Here is a 19,653-nt window from a genome sequence, read left to right as displayed (position 1 = left end):
AGCTGCTTACCACTTACAAGACACATAAACTGATCTGCAGTGAATCAGAACAACTAGAAGTTTAGATCCAATCCATAGCTACATCTGAACATGGTTATACTCGTGTGAATGTAACGGTTAACAGTGGGATGGTGGTGGCTGTGGTCGAGTACAGCCATCTCGCTCTCTGGCAAGTTAAATATTGGAAAATCAGGCTCTTGTTAAAGTGTGCAAGTCAGGGTGGCTGGGTTCAGGTTGCCTGAGTTCAAATCCTAGTTTTATCACCTGGCAGGTTATGTTTACCTCTCTGTGTGTTTCTTCATCTGCAAAATAGAGATAACAGTGTATACCTTTTACATATTGTTGGAAGAATAAAATGAGATAATGTGTGAAATGTGCTTAAAATAGAGCCTGATTCAGAGTAAGTGCTCAGTAAATATTAGCTATTCCTATCAACTGCTAGGCTACTTTTTCAGTGCTTGAGATAATTAAGGAAGAGTCCTTTAGAAGGATGGGTAAAATGACAGTTAAGCTGAGGACTTAAATTGTGGAGTAGACCGAATGGGAAAAAAAGCATTCTGTACGCATGAAATCGCACGGATACATTTATAAGTCAATCATCAACCAAGTTATCCCAATAAGTGAAATTACTCTAAAAAGTCATGATGACTACTTAGGGTTAGGAAGCAGACTGAGGCAGTAGATTTGAAATAAAAAGCAACCATTATTCGTTGTGCATCTGATATTTGCTAGCAGTGTTCCAGGCACTGGGGAAAAGAATGAACAAAGCAGACAAATATTCCAGCTCTTGTGTAAATAAAGACGTAACAAAAAATATTAGATGATGGTAAAGGATCCGATGCTCTATCTAATACATCTGCCATTTGCAAAAAGAGAAGCTCAGGTTGTTAACGACAGTTAGGACTTACTTCAGCAAGCTACTGTGCTTTCCTAGGATTTATGAATTAAGGCCTATTGATTCCTCTTCTCTGAATGTGAGGATTAGTAACTCACTAGTTTTTTTTAAAAAGTCAATCAAAATCCATTTATAAGTGATAACCAATTTTATTTTCTCTCAGAAGGAGCAACATAAACATTCTGTTCACGTTACATTCAGAGTAAAAGGCCCTTTAACGTACAGCATGGCTACTAGTCAGCAACGCTGTATTGTATAATCAAAACTTGCCAAGAGAGTAGAGCTTGAATGTCCTCACACACACAGAGAGGTTAGACTTGTCAGGTGACGGATGTCAATTACCAAGCGGAGAGCCACCTTTCATAATCATATGTTATTTCAAACCACCACGATGTACATTTATACCTCAATAAATTTTAAAAAACCTACTTCATCATTTGATTAATCGATAAAAATACATACAATTTCCATACTACTGTTAGAGACCGAACCAAAAACAAAGGTTATTAGGAACTGGAAAACCAGAAAAGGAAGAGGGTCATCAGAGAGAGAGAAACAGAGACAGAAAAAAGGGGGAAGCAGAGAGAGAATACGGGAAACACCAGGAATGAACGTTTTTTAAACAGTGGGGACAAGAGGGAGTAAGAACAGAGCTAGAGCAAGAATCGGGGGGCAGAGGAGGGCCGAGGGAGCAGGAAGGAAGAAGACAGGAGAGGAGAGTTCAGAAGCCAGAGGAGTCAGAAGCAATAACCACTCCTGTTTAGACTCAGCTGTTCATTTCGGACGTAAGAGCCATCCCTGGTATTTTAAACAGTGCAGAAACAAAGAAGCCGCCAAAATTACTGAGTCAAAAAGGGTTCACATTGATAATTACACATGGATGGCAACTTCAAGAAACTGAAGACTTGTTTTTTTCTCTAAACTCACATTTTCCTGATTTCTGTGCCTGTGCATATAGTTTTTCCACATGAAATGTTTTGTCCACTATCACCCCAAGTTCGAAGAACAATACTCAGTAAATATTTATTGAGTACCTACTACATGCCAGGTACTGTTCTAGGCACAATTCAAAATGTTACACAGATTTTCATGGAAAGTCTAAGCTGCTTTAATAACACGCAATGACAGTGGGCTATTTTAATGAAACATTCTACCAGACTTGATGTGAAATGATTTTTTTCTCCCACAGCTAACCATTTTCTTCACCTGGTACCATGTGCACTAAAACAATCCTTATGAAGATAATAATCCTTATTGAAGTTAAAAGCATTCTACAATATCCCCCTAAATACAGTGAGGCTATCACTCTTACAGGAGTCCAAGCGCTCCAGGTCCGCCCACCTGGAATTCATCTGTGATCACTCTAGCCACCAAAATGTTGACAGTAATGGTTTGAAGCTGGTGATAACGAAGTGGAATAAGTTGAATAACAGGAGTTATGTGAAGTTTCATCCACATCAAAATGGAATCCCAAAGACATTTCCTGAATGGGTAACCCATGCCTGGTCTTGTTCAACCAGGGCATTACATCACAGGGGCCAGGACAAATGATTTAAGCTCAGCAGCCTGACCGTGATTTACATAACGCACTTCTGCAGAAATTCGCGTGGCTTGTGAAAAACATCATGTGGAAAAGGAACTCACTATGAATATTAAAAATGGAAGTAAACGGTGGCTGAGAAGGCATTAGAGAACAGTACTTTCTTTAAAAAGAACCTGTGGAACTAACTGCACAGATTTGTTTTAAAATCAAATTTGCATTCAAATTAAAGGAAAGGTAATTATAGGCACTGATGAAAACGGCCACTTGGTATATACTGATGTTCCAATACGGCCAATTAAGGAAAATAGGAATAGAATCAGCAAAAATACTGAATCACTCTGCTGTGCACCTGGAACAAACACAATACTGTAAATCAACTACACTTCAATAAAAAAAAATATGTTCTACTAAGCTAATGTTATAGAACAGGGAATCACCTTAAAGTTGGAAGGGATTTTAAAAGCTCCTTAATGCATTTCTCCTATCAAACAAGACTTCTTAACAGGTGGCCATTCAGATTCTGCGTGAATATCTCCCCACTGGCAGAGGCACTCACTTCCTCACAAGGCAGCCGTTCCCACTGCTGGACAACTGTAGTGGTCAGAATTCTTAATTTTTGGAGGGGGTGGTAATTAGGATTACCTATTTATTTGTTACTTTTGGTGGAGGTACTGGGGATTGAACCCAGGACCTCGTGCATGCTAGGCACGGGCTCTACCACTGAGCTGTACCCTCCCCCCCAGAATTCTTCCTTTACACTGAGCTCACGGACGCCCCCCTGTAATTTCTAGCCACCCCTTGACAAGGACTATGACACAGCAGCTCCATAAGGGAAGGGTCTGCCCTGCTCACAACGTGCGGCACAGAGTCAAGTGCTGTAAAGATGAGCAAGTGGCTGATGACTGCCCCCCCGGGACCCGGTCACTAGGTCCAATCCATTCATCCTTTAGGGCAGTGGGGCTCGAACTCTGGGGTGAAGGCATTTCTTTTCAATCCACTGTGGATCCTTTTATCAAATGCAAACCCATGAGCCTGAAGGTCATGACTCTACGCAAACGTTCTTCAACGCTTATCCCCAAACCCGTACATACCTTGTGCTAGTCAGCAACCAGTGTGGTGCGGCGGCACCAGTGCACAGGCCATCCTCCCAGGGCCCCTCAGCACTTTCCTGCGTCCCTCTCAGTCTGTTCTCCCTTTGTTCCAACAGGCCCCTCTCCTGCCTGCCCAGATTGTGCGATAGCCTCCTAGCTGCTCGCCCTTCACACTGCCGCCAAATTCATCTTCTGATGAAAGCTCTTCTCCCCAAGACCTGGAATCTCAACACTCCCTACGAGATAAAACCTACACTCCTTTGCCTGCATTCCAGGCCCTTCCTCAACTGACCTTAAATCGATGTCTCCAATCCTATTTCTCACTCCGCACACAGACACATGGTCCACTTCAAATGGTCTCTGCAAAGCGACCCCCAAAGCCCTGCTCTTTCCTATTCTAGGCTTTGTTTTCTTACACTGGAAATTCCCCGCCCCCCCTCCATAGGCCACCTGGAGCCCTGGATTTTTATTTTTTAGGTAAAACCACCTATATAAATGAATTGAAGTGTACAATTCAATGATCCTTAGTACCTTCGTTTTTTTTAATCATATGACAGTCTTATTTTTAACTTTTCGTGGACTCTCCACACTGTGTTCCAAAGTGGCTGAATGACGGTCCATCCTCACCAGCAGAGTACAAGAGTTCCAGTTTCTCCAGGTTCTCACCAACACTTGTCTTTTGTTCCTTAGTACATCCTTACAGCTGTGCAGCCACCACCTCTATCTAGTTCTGAAACATTTTAATCATCTCAAAAGGAAATCCTGGACCCATTAAGCAGTCACCCACGCTTCCCGCTCTCCCTACGCCCTGGCAACCGTGAGTTTGCTCTCTCTGTGGATCTGACTGTTCTGGATAATTCATATTAATGGAGTCATATTTTGATTCCTTTCTGTTTCTTTTCCTGTGTATTTTAAAGTCATTTTTCTTAAGGTTACCTATCAGTCCTTGAACTTCCGAGGTCCAGTTCAACCCCATCTCCACAGGCTTCTCCTGGGTGTACCCCTCCCTCCACACTGACCTTGCCATTCTCTGAGGTTTTTTTAGCATTTGTTTTCTGCCTCCTTTATATAATCACGTACTGCTCTGCTGACTGCTTCAACATTACCCACTACCTTTTTTTTTTTAAGCTGTTAGACTGGTATATTCTTAATAAAGCCCAAACAATATTTGTGTCACCTGACCTTAGTTAAGTTTCTTTTTTTTTTTTTAAACTGAAGTACAGTCAATTACAATGTGTCAATCTCTGGTGTGCAGCACAATGTCCCAGTCTTGCATATACATACATATATTCGTTTTCATATTTTTTATTAGAGGTTATTACAAGATGTTGAACATAGTTCCCTGTGCTATGTAAAAGAAATTTTTGTAAATGTATTTTTATATATAGTGGCTAACATTTGTGAATCTCAAACTCCCAAATTTATCCCTTCCCACCCCTTTTCCCCGGTAACCATAAGATTGTTTACTAAGTCTGTGAGTCTGTTTCTGTTCTGTAGATAAGTTCATAGCGTCACTTTTCTTCCCCCCTGGATTCCACATATAACGTTACCCCTTTTTTGACTCACGTAGATTATAAAGTCCTTGCTCAAGGAGCTTTGGTATCTCCCTCTGTGCCTGGAATCTACTGAACCTGTGTGCGATGGATGCGCCGTGTCCAGCTGCCATGAATGAGGGGCAGGTAAGGAAACTGAAGCCTGGACCATCAGTGAGGGAGAGCGCTTCACACCCCTGCCTGCTCTTTGCCCTTCCTCCTCTCGTACCGGCTCATCCCTACCGCGTGCTTCTCTGCCGTGTGCGGTGGAGGTAAAGGCACAGGGCACTTCTCTGCCCTGGTAGGTAGGAGATGACAGGTGTGGCTGCAGGAGGATGATGGCAGGTTGCCCAAGGGTGGAGAGGGTGCAAATTCCCTGCATTGATCTCTTGCTAAGAGACTCCTACCTGCTTTCTTCATCCACAGATGAAGGCCTATGGAGAACAGTGGGCGGGCAGAGATGTCACAAGGCCTCATAAAAAAGAGGTTCGTCTGTTTGCTTTGCTTTCATATGTAAATCAGTTTCTTTGCCGGGTATTTTGATTTGGAGTGGCTCATAAATGCATATCTACCTTGTAAAAAGAGATAAACTGTTAAGTAATTATGGTGATAATACTTGTGATTTATGTATGAAATGGCTGAGCATACAATTATTTTATATATAATAAACAAATGAATAGGCCAGAACTATACAGTGCTTCATCTAACAACTGACAAAAAGTTGGAAAGGAAACCAGTTTCATATTATGCATGACTAATAAGTCTAAATATTTTGTATCATGCATCCTTATGAACTTTTCTCCAGCTGTAGTACTAAATAGAATTTGTTACAGTTGCCATCAGAAGCCTCCAAACAAGAACAGAAAACAGTGTTCTGGCCCTTAGGCCATTTAAAACCTGTTCTTCTGACCAGAACAAGTAAAAGCTCCAACACAGAATGCTGAAGTCTATAATTAACATTTTTTCCCCTTTCATATCCCATTTGCCCGCTTTAGAAGAGCAAAATGGAAATTTCTCCTGGCATTAATTTCAGATCATTATGTGTTCCCAAAAAAAAAAAAAAAGTTAAATAAAATAGAAATAAACATTTTAGAGAGCAACTTAGGGAATTTCCTAAATATGTGGAGAATGTTAGCACTGAGAATCCCATACTGAAAAAGCACAAAGTTCTCAAAAATCAAACCAAATTTAAAAGTATTTATAAAGTACTTATAATGTGCCCAGTCCCTTATGTGTAGGCTGTGAATTAGGGAAGGTATGCGGGGCACAGATAAATATATATATGAGAGGAGCAAGAAGAACTACAACTCCATTCCTACCCCCCAGGAACTAACAATCGCGCTTGGTACACAGAACTTGCACATAAAACATATAAGACCTGACAGCAAACATCAGCAAATACATCATGCAATACAGAATCTGGAACGCATTAAGTTACATTTCAGAGTAGATCTGCCTTCTGATTACGTTTTACTTCAGCTAAGGTTAAAATTAGTTTGCATTTTCTGAATTCAACAGCTGGTGGCCAGAGTTAAGTATTTCACACACATGTTGCATGACAAAGAGAATCAACCTGACATTTAAAACTCAACGAACAGTGCTTAATAAAAATAAAACAACTGGGTGTACGGACTATGTTTTGTGAGGATCAGAGATCGTTCCAGCAGGCATGGTCGAATATATAGCATGTCATCTGACTGGCCTAAAGACACAATAATGCCAATGTGCTGTGTTCAATCAGTTTGTTATTTTCTTAACTTTTACTGAGTGTGGTTATTGGCCTGCCTGGTGCCCAAAGCTGCTTCACTGACTCAGATGGAAAAGCACCTGTCTCACCATCCGTGAGGCCATGTCACCAGGTAGGCAGATTCTGCTTCCTATATAAGGCTATCTCGTGCTAAAAAGTGAGTGGTGACTTGACAAATGTTTATGGATTCTGAATCAACTGTGGTGACATCTGCAAAACTGCAAGGTTTTGGTTACACGTGCATTGAGATGCACTCTAATATTCCATGTCTACACATGAAAAATTCATTCTATTTAACTTCATATAAATTCCTTCAAAGTCTACTTTCCTTATTATTTTCCCCTCAAAGTTTCATGCTGTTCAGAATTTATGTCTAAGTGGTCAATAAGGTAATTTCTGTGAATTTAAAAACAGAACTGAAATAGTAGTTAGACAACAGGACTGTGAATACCGAAGTTGGAAACAGCAATAATTAAACTGACCAAGGATGGTCATTTGAAGTGAGATCTGAGCCTCCTCTTACTCAAATATTATATTCCAAATATGTAGAAGTTCTTAGTAGGCTTTTAAAGGAAAGTAGCTAACTTCATTTCCCAGGAAAAAAGTTATGTTTTTTAAAAAAAATTAATGGGGGTGAGGGTATAGCTCAGTGGTAGAGTGTGTGCTTAGAATGCATTAGGTCCTGGGTTCAATCTCCAGTGTGTCCTCTAAAAATAAATAAATAAATAAATGAACAAACCTAATTACTGTCCCCCTCTCCCCCCCAAAATATTATGGGATTGTCCCAGTGAACTTTGTTTTATATTTTTGTTAGGTGTAATTTTTTTGTAAATACAAGTATGAACTAAATTCACTTGGACAGTTAACCACTTAAATATATCCATTTTTAGGACATTATAAAATAAATAACCCTCCTGTGAAGTGAATGAGCACCTTGTCATTTGGATTTTCAAGAACACTTAACTAGCTTATTAACAAAAGATGCATTCCTACCTTTGCTAGTACACTTTATTACTGAGAGAGAAATAAAAGTAATATAATAAATACATTATACATAATATGTGATATATATACTATATACAAATAACCTAAAATAATATAATTATAAGAGATTCAGGAAAACTAGTCAGGTTTTTCCCTACTTCACGCCCAACTCAAAGACAGCCACCCAACTCCAGGCGGGCCTGGCAATGTTCCCCAGTCACAAGGCAGGGTTAGATTATTGCCTGCTCTTAGTCACCGTCCCTCCCTCTAATGCCCCCGTTTAATCTAGGTAACAACAGTCATGAACTTCAGAGGGATGCAAGTTGTCTGTCTTGTTCATCGCTTTATATCTCTTCTCTAAAATGGCTCTTAGCACAAAGTAGGGGCTCAACAGATTTTTGTTGAATAACTAAATCTTCATTAAAAAGAAGCTTCTTCTCAGGAGATTGCTATAGGATGTATCACCGCCAAGTTTGTGTTACCCACAAACTCGGACAGCCGTAAACCGAGTTTTGTTAGCTGAGGTTTGCCTTGGGCTGTATTAAGGATTCAATCATCAGAAACGGGGGGAAGCAGAAAGAGAAAAGAAATACGTAGTATCCCTGATATAAAATTTTTTAAAGGTAATTAAGTTTATTTCTATACTTATTTTAATGGCTGTGCTGGGGACTGAACCCAGGACCTCGCGCATGCTTGGCGTGTGCTCTACCCCGAGCTACACCCTCCCCCTAAAATTGCTAAAAAGCTTTAAAAACACTGTTTTCATTTAGATAAAGGCTAAACACATCAGGCTGATAGAAATTTCTCAAAAGAAGTTCCAAAAAAAGTGACAAGAAAAATGTAACCTGTAATCTGGGTCAAAGGCAAAACTACTTAATTCTCCCTTTGGGATTTCTAGAACAATGCAACAGAAAAAAAGGAAAAATGAATTAATTCAAAAGGTACTGCACTGTGTGTGTGTGGTATGCATATAAATATATCGCTGTGTGTGTATATATACATATACATGTATATGTATCTTTCATAGTGTTCACTCCAAGGTCTGACAAGATTTTGGGAAACCTCTACTCACTTGCTATTCTAAAGCTTCTGTTGTTTTAAAAATTATTATCACAAATTGCACCAAGGTCTCAATAACCATCTGTGGTAGACGTTTACCTTCATCAGCTACTTATGGTTACAGCATTCTGTCAAGAGTTGGTAAACAAGTAACTCTATCATGAGGTTATTTAATTTTAGAAAAAAAAAAAACAAGCATACATATTTTTTAGAAAAATTTTTCAAATGCGGTGACTTTAAAATAAAATAAATCTGGAAACTATTGTCAAAAAGCTCTGTTCGCTGATGCATGCAAAAGATCAAACAGAGCACAGGCCCAAAATCAAACCTCACATACAGCTGAGAAAACTAAGAAGCTGTAACAGACAATCTTTTCCTCAAACAGAGGCTAGTCAAGCAGAGTACAGAAAAGCCCAAGATGTGAAATAAAATTAAGTGTGAAATAATATGAAAATAAATCTATGTACATTCATGTATGACTGGAGCACTGTCCTGTACACCAGAAATTGACACAATGCTGTAAACTGACTATACTTCAATTAAAAAAGTAAACTTTTTTTAAAAAAAGAAAGAAAACCAGGTATAACAGAAAAGAATTCATGTTATATCCCCCATCATCTCCAATGGCTTCAAAGAAATAAAATAGCTCGAGGGTTCTCAACATTTCATTTACTCTTTGCTTGATCTTCACTGATCAGGGTCACAGACAGACACCAAAAAAGCAAAAATGTAGGCTTTTAATTATGGAAGTAATCTTATATCACTGGCTAAACTTTGGAAAAGGGAGAAAAGTAAAAAAAACAAGCAAAAAGCCCTCCACAGCCTCACTATTTTAATATAACTGTCATAATTTCTGCATATTCCCTTCCGGATTTCATATACATATGTTTGTATAAGGTTGCAATCAATAGTGCATATACATTTTCTGTGCTACTTTTTTAAATTTACTATTTTCAGATTTGCTATAGTTTTCTAAATTGTCAGTGGTAATTAGATAACATTCCACCTAATAATTACGCCTTACTTTACTTAACCATTCCCCTGTTGTTAATAGTTATTTCCAAATACTGGGTCCTGTAACAGTATTTTTATGAAAGTCTTTGTGTATATGGCTTGTCCTATATTCTCCATATCTTTGGGGAAAAAAAAATCTCAGAAGTTGGGGTGTAGTATCAGAGTGTGCAATATATTGCCCAATTGCTTTTTTAGCATGCTAAACTAAGTCACGGTGACATCAGTTATATATGAGTACAAGTTTCTTCAATTCCTGAATCATAGGATTTTAGAATTAAAAAAAAAAACTTTTAATCAATAATCACAAGGAATGGTGTATTTTCTACTGTCAGTAGACTGGAACTTACAAATCCAGATCTTGTAAGTCTGTTTAATGTGAGTCCACCATCCTTGGTGATTTTATAAAATCCAGTCTTTGAAGCTGTAGTCTGTGAATGTGGAGACTGAGGCAACCAATCTAAGGTAAGAAGAACCACTGATGCTCAGACTAAGAAGGAAGCCAGGTAGCCTCTTTTGACACAAGCTTATTGACAACAAGATCGAGCTTCTCTAAGTAATAAAATCCCAAACAGATAGAGGTAATTTTACAGGATGGTCCCAAGAGATTCTACCAATGGGGGGAACACGGCAAGGAACTTCACTGCAGGCAAGAGTAAGGCCCACCCAAAATAATCCAAACTCACTGCGCTGACCATGGGGCTCCAGGCTCTCAGAATGGATGCATGAATCATCTTAGGTGAGAGGTTCCCGAATAGTATACATGAGAATCCCCGGGAGAGATTTTTAAAAGCTCCCTAAGCCCCATCTCCAGGGTCTCGGATTCAGTAGGTCTGGGGGTCATGCCTGAGAATCTGCATTTCTACCAAGTTCCCAGCTGAGGCTGATGCTGCCGGTCCAAGGACCACACTTGGAGAATCATTATCTTAGACTATGTCTTTGTTCTTTTAAAAACATTTATCAAGTACCTAATATGTACTGTGCCATGTGCTGGAAATAGACGAATAAGACTAGTCAGTACCTGCTTTAAGAAATTAATAATGTATATTTTTGTAGACACCATACTGCTCTAGTCCTAAAAGTCAACAAACTTGGACCTTGTTGAAAACAAAGTTTCAAAATATATCATATTGCCTTTAAATAAAGCCAGGATGTTTCTAATTAGTTCCAAATGCTTTAGGAAAACATGTAGTAATCCCACATTGGCACATGCCTGGGTGTTTTTTTCACTCTTCTGGATTTTATTAACATATGCAAATAATCTGTTACAGTATCTTCATTTATATACACACTATTCAAACGTTTGTTCCCTTTTATAACTCTATCCACCATAAAAAAAAAAGAGAAAGAACTTGTGTAAGTACTTTTCCATATGCAATCAAAAACTGGTTTACAAACACCAGGTAATTATCAACTGACAGAAAAGACCACCACTGAATAAGGTCAGGCTTGGGGATTCTCCGATTTAGATTCAGGATTCAGCAACGCTGGGGAAAAGTGAATGATAAGTAAACAATATGCTTAGTCATGTGCATGAGAGTGGCCCACACTTAGCTGTTAAACACCACTATGAGCTGATACACAGAATTAATGAACTTGCTTTCGAGGTGGCCACTTAGCTTCTATTTCCATCAGAGATACACTGGCTTCCCATAACTATTGTTGGCAAAAAAGAAAAAAAAAAGAAAAAAAGAAAGTATGTATAAAATGTTATGATCTGTAGATCTGCGCAAGGATGGAGCATTATTTATACATCTTTGGCATTTTTTTTTAATGACGTGATTGAAAGATTTCTTCTGTTCCATCTACTGGAAAGCTACTTTAAAAGTCTGGAGGAACCACTCGTGAAGAGACTAGACAATGTGTCTAACATGACAGAGAAAATGAACACACTGAGAGGATTATTCACATATTTGCTTACAGTAACCAACGGCTAACTCCTAAACTTAATTTGGGTAAGATTTCCTATATAAACTGACATTTAGGAATAACAACTTGTTTTCTCTGAAGGAAGAAAATGGTTTAGGAAGAATAACGTGTTGATTTTTAAGAGGAAAATACAAGCACATAAAGGAAAGTATATCCTTTCTTATCACTATTTCAAGTGGCTACTTTCATATTTGGTTTCATGGAGAATCAGGGACAGGAATCACTTTAATTTTATTTTTCCTTTTCCCGATTCCCTTTTCAAACTCCAAGTGTGTTCACTATCCTTTAAAAGCCTTGTTTTCAGGTAAGTAAGCAAACCAGGAACTAACCTCTCCAATTTTCGCTGATGGTATCTACAAGAATGAACCCTGCTGGAAATACTGGCATTCTGAAAGTGAACTCCAAATGTCCAAATGCCACAAACAGTGTTGGAGGTGGAATGAAGGCCAGTGGGGTGGGGTCCAGGTTAAGGAGTTCTTTCCAGCACTTCATCATTGCGCCCTGGCAGCCTGATGGCTATGCTTCCTCACTGCCTTCACTATAAAGGAATAGTTATTCCTGAAACATACAGGGAAAGAATGTCTTCTTCCCATGCACTTTCCCAGATTCTCTCCTGAAGCAACTAACATGTAGAGCCCGAGAGATTAGCAGTGCTAAGTGGCAACTTCAGAATTTAAAGTTATCCTAAAAGTCTATGATGTCACTGAGGGGCAGGGTAAATTCTTAGAAACCAATCCTTTGATTCAGTTACTGTGCAATCTGCTGAGTGTGGGAGGTGAGCGCACACAGACCTCTTACACGCCCACTCAGGGTATTTCCCTACTTTTCTGTCTCCCTCCTACCTACCTTCTCCTTATCTCTTGCCCCAGGTTTATGCTAATCTGAACTCTTCCCAGAAGGTCAGGAAATCGGTCTCAAAAAGTCTTATCCGCATATTATAATTCTCCTAGATGAGCCTACAAATTAGTGTTTTTTTCTTTAATCAGTTAAAATCAGCAATGAATTTATTTTCTAAAAACGAATGAAGTAGAATAAAAATGGTTCCTAAACAAGATACTGAATCAAATGGAACTAAACTACCATAGGATCTAGTGTAAATCCTCAGTGTAAAGGTTTAAATCTCTATTTTAAATGATTCATGGTGCATGAAGGGATGGCTTCCTGCCTTTCCTTTTTATCTGTGATATCGCAGTAGGGAAAGGAACCTCACTGCACCTCGTCCCAAAAAAAGTTTTCCAGTTGAGAATGGCCTGGTCACCAGAAGAGCTGGAGGTGCAGCAACAGGTCTGAGAAAGCCCAAACTGTACCATTAAGACCACGGGAGTCAGGGCTGCGCCCCACTCCCCTCCCGCAGGCAGGGAGCCACAGAAGAACAGAGCGCTATCCACAGGCACTGGCCCTCCGTGCCCCCATCCCTTTAGTTATGCCCCTACTGGGATTAGACAGATGCGAACTCCAGGAACAGAGTGGGGATTTGGGCCTGGAACCGAGTCCCTTCCTTTCTTGCACAGGAGACATTTAACAGTAAAATATATTTTTAACAATCCATAAGGAGAACTTCAAATTTATCACTGGCATGATGTACAGTTAATTATATGCTTTTCCAGTGCATCCCTACGAGTAAATGGGTGGGTTCCTAGGAGGCATGTTCACTTTTCAAACCACTAAAAGCCAATTTTTGCCACAGCTTCTTAAAAAGAGACCCAATTTTTATGACACGCACACTCTTTAGCCTTTAAGGCTGTGATATTAAACCATCTTTTGATCTGAAGGACCTCACTATAAAACAAACATACATTAAGTACTCACAGAGTGTACCATAAAAATATGTAAAGACTAGAACTTCATCAAATAAAAGCACAAGCTGAGCCTTCTGGACTCATCAGAAATAAAAACTGACACAAAAAGATACATACTATGTCTACACAGGACACACACAGACATTATCAATAAAACAAAAGTAATTCTTAGGCTTATTTTTGTCTGAAGTCACCAAAGAATAGAATATACAATTTTAAATTGAATAATGATGAAATATTTCATTTCAGAAACAGTTTATAAATCGATCACTACATGGCAAGCATTATCTTCAGTTCATCCTTAACAATCTTCTCAAAATTAGTGCTAGGGTGAACTATCTATATGTGCAAAAGAGTTAGCTCAATTAAATCCAGTGCCAAGGTCGTATCATTTAAGATACACAGGTTTGCTGATAACGTCTTACAATCACACAAGAAAGAAAGAAAGCCCAGAATAATAATGGCAATTATTTTCCCATTTCATTGATGAGGAAATGGAGAGTTAGAAAGGATAAGTGACTTGCCCCGCTACAATAATTATTACGGTCAAAAATATTAAGATTCACATTCTGAATTAAATATTCATTATTAAAATATAGATGTGTGTTGAATGCTGAAGAAAAATATTAAGAATATATAAACCTGTTTCTTTAAATAAAAAAAATAATTTAAGTATATACCATTATTGGTGATAGTTGTAGTCTTAACATCCCCAAAGGTTTTCCCCCAATATATGATCTATTGTATTTGAGCTGATTTCCTTCCAAGCGCCTACTGAAGTATTTTAGGTAAATAAAAGTTAAAACATGACATTTTTATTAAATGTGCTTCAAAAGGTAGGCCATATAACTCCCTCAAATCTATCTCTGTATTGTGATGAAATACAAAATAGCAAACAAGAAAACCCAGGAAGATTACAAATAATCTTCAATTTAAAAGTGTCACCTAGATGACCACGGAGCTAACTGAAGTCTACGACGTAAGACGCCGGGGCTGTCTACGCTTGCAAGGTGGTTATTCACAGATCTCACTGTACTTTTGTGGAGTCAACTACATTAGTTTCAAAGGACCTTTGTAAGCATTTTAAAAAAAATCACTGCCCTTTCTATTGCTTTTAGGCCTTAAGAGAGAGAAAGGAACAGCTCAGGAGGTCAACTACCCTGATGTGGAGATCTGCTAGGAAAAATAAGAAAAGCAAGTTAAAAATTCAGTTTAACAATTATGAGGTGCAGGGGGTGTATGTTGACGCCTATAGACTGGTGACATATCAAGTTTTCTCCATTAGTGAGTCAAAAAAACTCCTCCCCAACTCCAGTTTATTTAGCGGAATCCTATGAGACCCAAAACTTCTTCCAGGACATTTGCCACACCTTCTGACATTATTATATTTCCAAGTTCAAGTGACAGTGAATTCAGCAGAAGAACACTCACAAATTAGAATGACCAACATTTTCTATTCTACCCAATGGACATATATAGATCCTATAAAAAAAAAAAGCAAATATAACAGACTAGGATAAATAAAACATTTGTGAAGTATTCTTTCAACATTTTCTTCTACTTCATGAAAATCTCCTGTATTTGACAACCATTTCACAATTTGAAAACTAAATGAAATGTATTATTAATACTTGTGTATGTTTTCACAGCAGTGCCATTCACATAGCTTTCGCACACATAATTATCTTGATAATTAGGGTCAATGGCAAACATCCTTATTTTCAGAGAATTACAGAAGAGAGAAAATTAGTATTTGTTTATACTCATATGACTTAATAATTAAGAGAAATTAACTGCAATCACTAATGTATTTCTAATGCATAATTCTAAAGTCACACTTTTTTCCTGTATAAATTTTAATACACAGGGATAATGCAATTTTAAAGTCATAGGGATTTTGGAATTAACACTGATTTTTAAAAAAATTATAATTTATCCATTTTTAAAATGTAGTCTTGAAAAATATACAAAAAAAGAACATTAAGGAAACTAGTGCCGTCAAAGAAAATAGTATTTAATTATTAAAAATCCCAATTGCAAAAATATTTTCAAGGAAGTTTAATAAAGAATATGATGCTGGTGGACATTTTAAATTAAAAAAAAAAATTACATATATTTTAAAATTTAACAGAATGAAAAAATAGCACTCAAAAAGCTTAGCCTCAAAATTCTCCAAACCTTTACACTTCACCGATGCCATGTTTTCATAGTAGTTATTGTAAAAGCCAGAAACAAATGTTTAAATACGAAAAAGTTTTGACTTAAAAAATAAATCACCAGGTTTTTTTTTTCCTTCCAGTGATTTGCAAAAGATTGAGCGGTTAGTCACTAGTTGATTCTAAGATCTTTAAATTTAAGACATAATTATCAGCAAGTGAAATATCAAATAGCATTATAGTTTAAATAAAGGAGAATTATGGGAAGTACACAGTAAGAAAAAATAGTTTTGTAAGAAATTTCACTTTTTGGCTAACATCGTTCATTTTAAAATTTTGTATATTAAAGAATATTATGGTACTGTATTAACTTCAGAGTGAATCAGATTTAAACTAGACAACACAAAATCTGTTTTCAAACTTGAACAAGACCTTTTGAAATATCACTCCAAAAGCTACCTGGTAACATCTATGCGTGTTTTCTATAGAACTTTCATAGGAGTGGAAGGTGTTTCTTTAAGAGAGAAGCCACAGTGAGTGTCTATGTCAGTCTCTACCCCTGAAGGGTTTTCTGAATCATCTAGACCATCAAGAGGTCCTGTTTTCAGTAGCGAATGATCACTTAGGTACGGACAGGAATACCTGGGATCTGTCCAAGATCTGCCCAGGTCCTTCTAAAGGGTGTTTAGTCATTGCTCTCCCAATAACTCCAGTTACAATTTGTTTCATGGATGACAAAAACAGTTGACATTAAGACAATGGACTTCAAAATCGAGTTTCTCCAGCAACAGGTTTCAGACAACTCAGTTAACCATCTTGCCTGGTTTTGTTTTCGGACGATAATTTCTACAAATCAATTTTACATTCTGTCCCCAGTCTTGAAAGGAAAAGAAGAAAAACCTTTAGCTTTCTCATGACAGAATACTAATTTTAGACTTTATTTCTCCTAAAACAATTGACACTATTTTCCCAGCCATTATTTTAAGACTCAAGTGAACTGGAGTCTTACAGTAAAACAACTGCACCATAGAATTTTAAAACGACGTACGTAATATCATCATCATGACCATCAGGATCATCACCTTGCAAATTCTGGACGCATCACCAACACATTTCAGCAAAATGCAATTACAGTAAGTCGACTCACCTAAGCAGTGGGAGCTCAGGAGAATTTAGAAACGCAGCCTTCTGATCTCCAGCAGAGGTAAAGGCCCCTTCTTTACCTAACAACTGACCTTATATAAAAGCAGCAGATAGGTTACTCCCAGTTTCTGCCTCCTTACTTAGGCTCCTCCCCAAATACCAAGGCAGAAAGTACCACAACTACACACCCAGTTTCCACCCCCTACACGGAGGGACCAGTGACTTCGGTGAAGCTGCCTACCCCTACCTACCCTAGTTAGGCTCCAACGAGCGGCAGGTGAGCCGGGCACGTGTAGGAGACAGCGCGCTCAGGCCACCTTCCCAACCACCGCGGGGGAGGGAGGGGGCCGCGCTCTCCATCCCCGGCCACCGGGGGAAGCCAGGCCACATCCCCAGCCTCTCCACTCGGCTCAGGGCCAGCACGGTGCTTAAGGGCACCGGGGCTGGGGGACCCACAGTGCGCCCCCAGGCTTCTGTCACCACAACCCCATAGTGGTCACCCCGCGGGTGCCGGAGACCCAGCCGGACTCCGGGGCCGCCGGACGCACCCGCACGGGGTCTCTCGGACGCCCGCGCACCTCCGCCGGGTTCAGGGACCCCCGTGCTGTCGGACCCGAGGCAGGCGCGCGCCGAGGGGTTCGGCCCCGGCCGCCCGGGGCGCACGGGCTCGCGTCCCCGGGTGCGGACCGCCGCCCGTCACACCGCGGCCGGTGCCCCTCGCCGCCCGGTTTGCTCGCTCTGCGCCGGGACGTCTCCTCAGGGCGCGCCCCTCGGCGGCGACCTGTCACCCCGGTGCCCTCGGACCGCGACCCCTCCTCCCCAGGCCCCTCAGCCCGAGACCGCTTCGGCCCGGCTCCTGTGAGCGCGCCTCAGCCCGCGTCCTTCCGCCCGACCCTCCGCGGCCCCGGGCCCCTCGGCGCGCCCCCTCCTCACACGGGCCCGCGCCCCCGCCCCGGGGGCCGCTGCCCCGAGCGCCGCGGGCAGCCCGACTCTGACCTGCGGCGGTGCCTGGCGCCCCGCTCCGGTGTCCGGGCGGCCGACCCGAGCGCTCCAGGCGGCTGCTCCGGCCCGGGCTCCGAGTGCGGTCGGCCCCGCCTGCAGCGGCCGGGCCAAGCCGGGCCGGGCCGGGGGCGGGGGCGGGGGCGCGGGGGCGGGGAGCGGCCTGGGCGCCGCCGCCCTGCGCACAGTAGGACCCCTGCCCGCCGGGCCCACCTTCTCTGGAGCGCCTACTCTGCGCCTGGCCTCGCTTGTTCCTCACAACCACCGCTGGGAGGCGGCCCAGAAATGGTCCCATTTTACTCAGGAGGGACCGGCCGGAGCCCAGAAAGATGCCCACGGTCACGTCGGGGAGAGCCGAGGTGTGGGATTCCGGAGCCGCCCGCCCTCCCCAGGCCCGCGTGTGTCGCTTTCGCGCAGAGGTCCGCGGGTCTGGCTTAATTTTCAATTTCTTTTCAATGACTTTCTTAAAAAAAAAAAAAAAGAAAGGAAGGAAGAAGAAAAAGAAAAGAAAGAAATTAAAGCATATTTAGGACACCTGGTTTTTATTCCATACCCGATGGCACGGCACACTTTCAGCGCCCCCCTTTCACATTTGTACTTCACACGGGTATTCATGAGTCACTTAAAGTGACAAAGTTTTAGTTGTAAAAAATTTAAGTATTCAAACTCATTGACAGAACTTAAAAAATTCTTCAGCTGTGTTTCTTACGCTGAGGGACGCGGACACGTCGGGTGGGGGCGGGGCGGGGCGCGGGACGCTCAAGTTGCGGCGTTTGACGGGCAGTTTGGGGATGTGCTGCCCCGGTGCATGGACTTGGCGGACTCCAGACAGCTTCGGCTCCTGCTGCTCCCTTTATCCTGACCGGCTCAGAGGGGTTCCATAGATGCCCAACCGGAAAGTGTCTGGTCTTCTGGACTGAAGGCCTTACTTTTCTTGCCTTTTTTTCAGTCTCAATGACTGAACATCCTGCTCCAGGCCTGGCCCTCCTGGGGGAGGCAAAGCTGAATAAAGACGCTTGTCAGTTACCAGCCCACGATGCTCTCCAGTCCTTTAGCGTCTTCATTTGCTGCGCGTGGCTAGTTTTTTTCCTCTAATGCAGATGGTCCTGATTTGTAGTTCAAAGTAAAATATTATGAGGACAGTTATCACCTCAGGGAAGCTTCAGAGATTCAGGTACTCCACTCGTCCCCTACAATAAGAAGTTAAGAGCCAAAGCTATATAAGGACTTCAAAGAAGACCATTTTATAGACCATTGAAACACGCATTCCTTCACCTGCCATTTCAGATTGACAGGGCTCAGCTTTCTACATCCGGGCACAGAAGTCCTGCATGCAGCCTACTTCCAGAGCACCCCAGAATCCCAGTCTGCTTTTTTAAAAATTATTATTAAATAGCTTCACTGAAGTATAGTTTACAAAATCTAAAATTTAAGTTCCATACATGTTAAATATACAATTCAATGGTTTTTAGTTCTTTGACAGGTTCTTTTCTTAAGTTTTATTGAGAAGTAATCGATGTGCTGTACTGTGTAAGTTTAAAGTGCACAGCATGCGACTTGATTTACGCGTACTGTGAAACAATGAGCACAGTAGGTTTAGTTAGCATCCATTATCTCATATAGATACAGTAAAGAGAAAATTTTTCTCCTTGTGATGAGAACGCTTTGGTTTTAGTCTCTTAGTAACTTTCTGTATGTCATAGGGCAGTGTTAACTATAGCCATCATGCTGTATATTACATCTCTGGTTCTAAATTATTTCTTCT

The 19,653-nt window shown here is 40.7% G+C and overlaps 1 protein-coding gene across 3 annotated transcripts in view; it reads right to left on the bottom strand.

Moving 5' to 3' along the window:
* PPARG (peroxisome proliferator activated receptor gamma) overlaps positions 1–18,168 on the bottom strand; it is a 117,251-nt gene extending 99,083 nt beyond the window's left edge. Inside the window, exon 1 of one of the 3 annotated variants that reach the window (XM_032458996.1) lies at positions 18,102–18,168. The gene's annotated coding sequence lies outside the window, so the exon portion shown is untranslated. Of the gene's footprint in view, positions 1–16,893; positions 16,998–17,885; positions 18,038–18,101 lie in introns of those variants that run through there. The other 2 variants (XM_032458995.1, XM_006180059.2) reach the window with 2 other exon arrangements.
* Between the last annotated feature and the right edge of the window lie 1,485 nt (positions 18,169–19,653).

This window comes from Camelus ferus, chromosome 17 (genome assembly GCF_009834535.1).
Source record: "Camelus ferus isolate YT-003-E chromosome 17, BCGSAC_Cfer_1.0, whole genome shotgun sequence".
Lineage (NCBI taxonomy): Eukaryota > Metazoa > Chordata > Mammalia > Artiodactyla > Camelidae > Camelus > Camelus ferus.
Note: the sequence above shows the minus strand (reverse complement) of the source record. Positions and strands in the feature narration are given on the sequence as shown.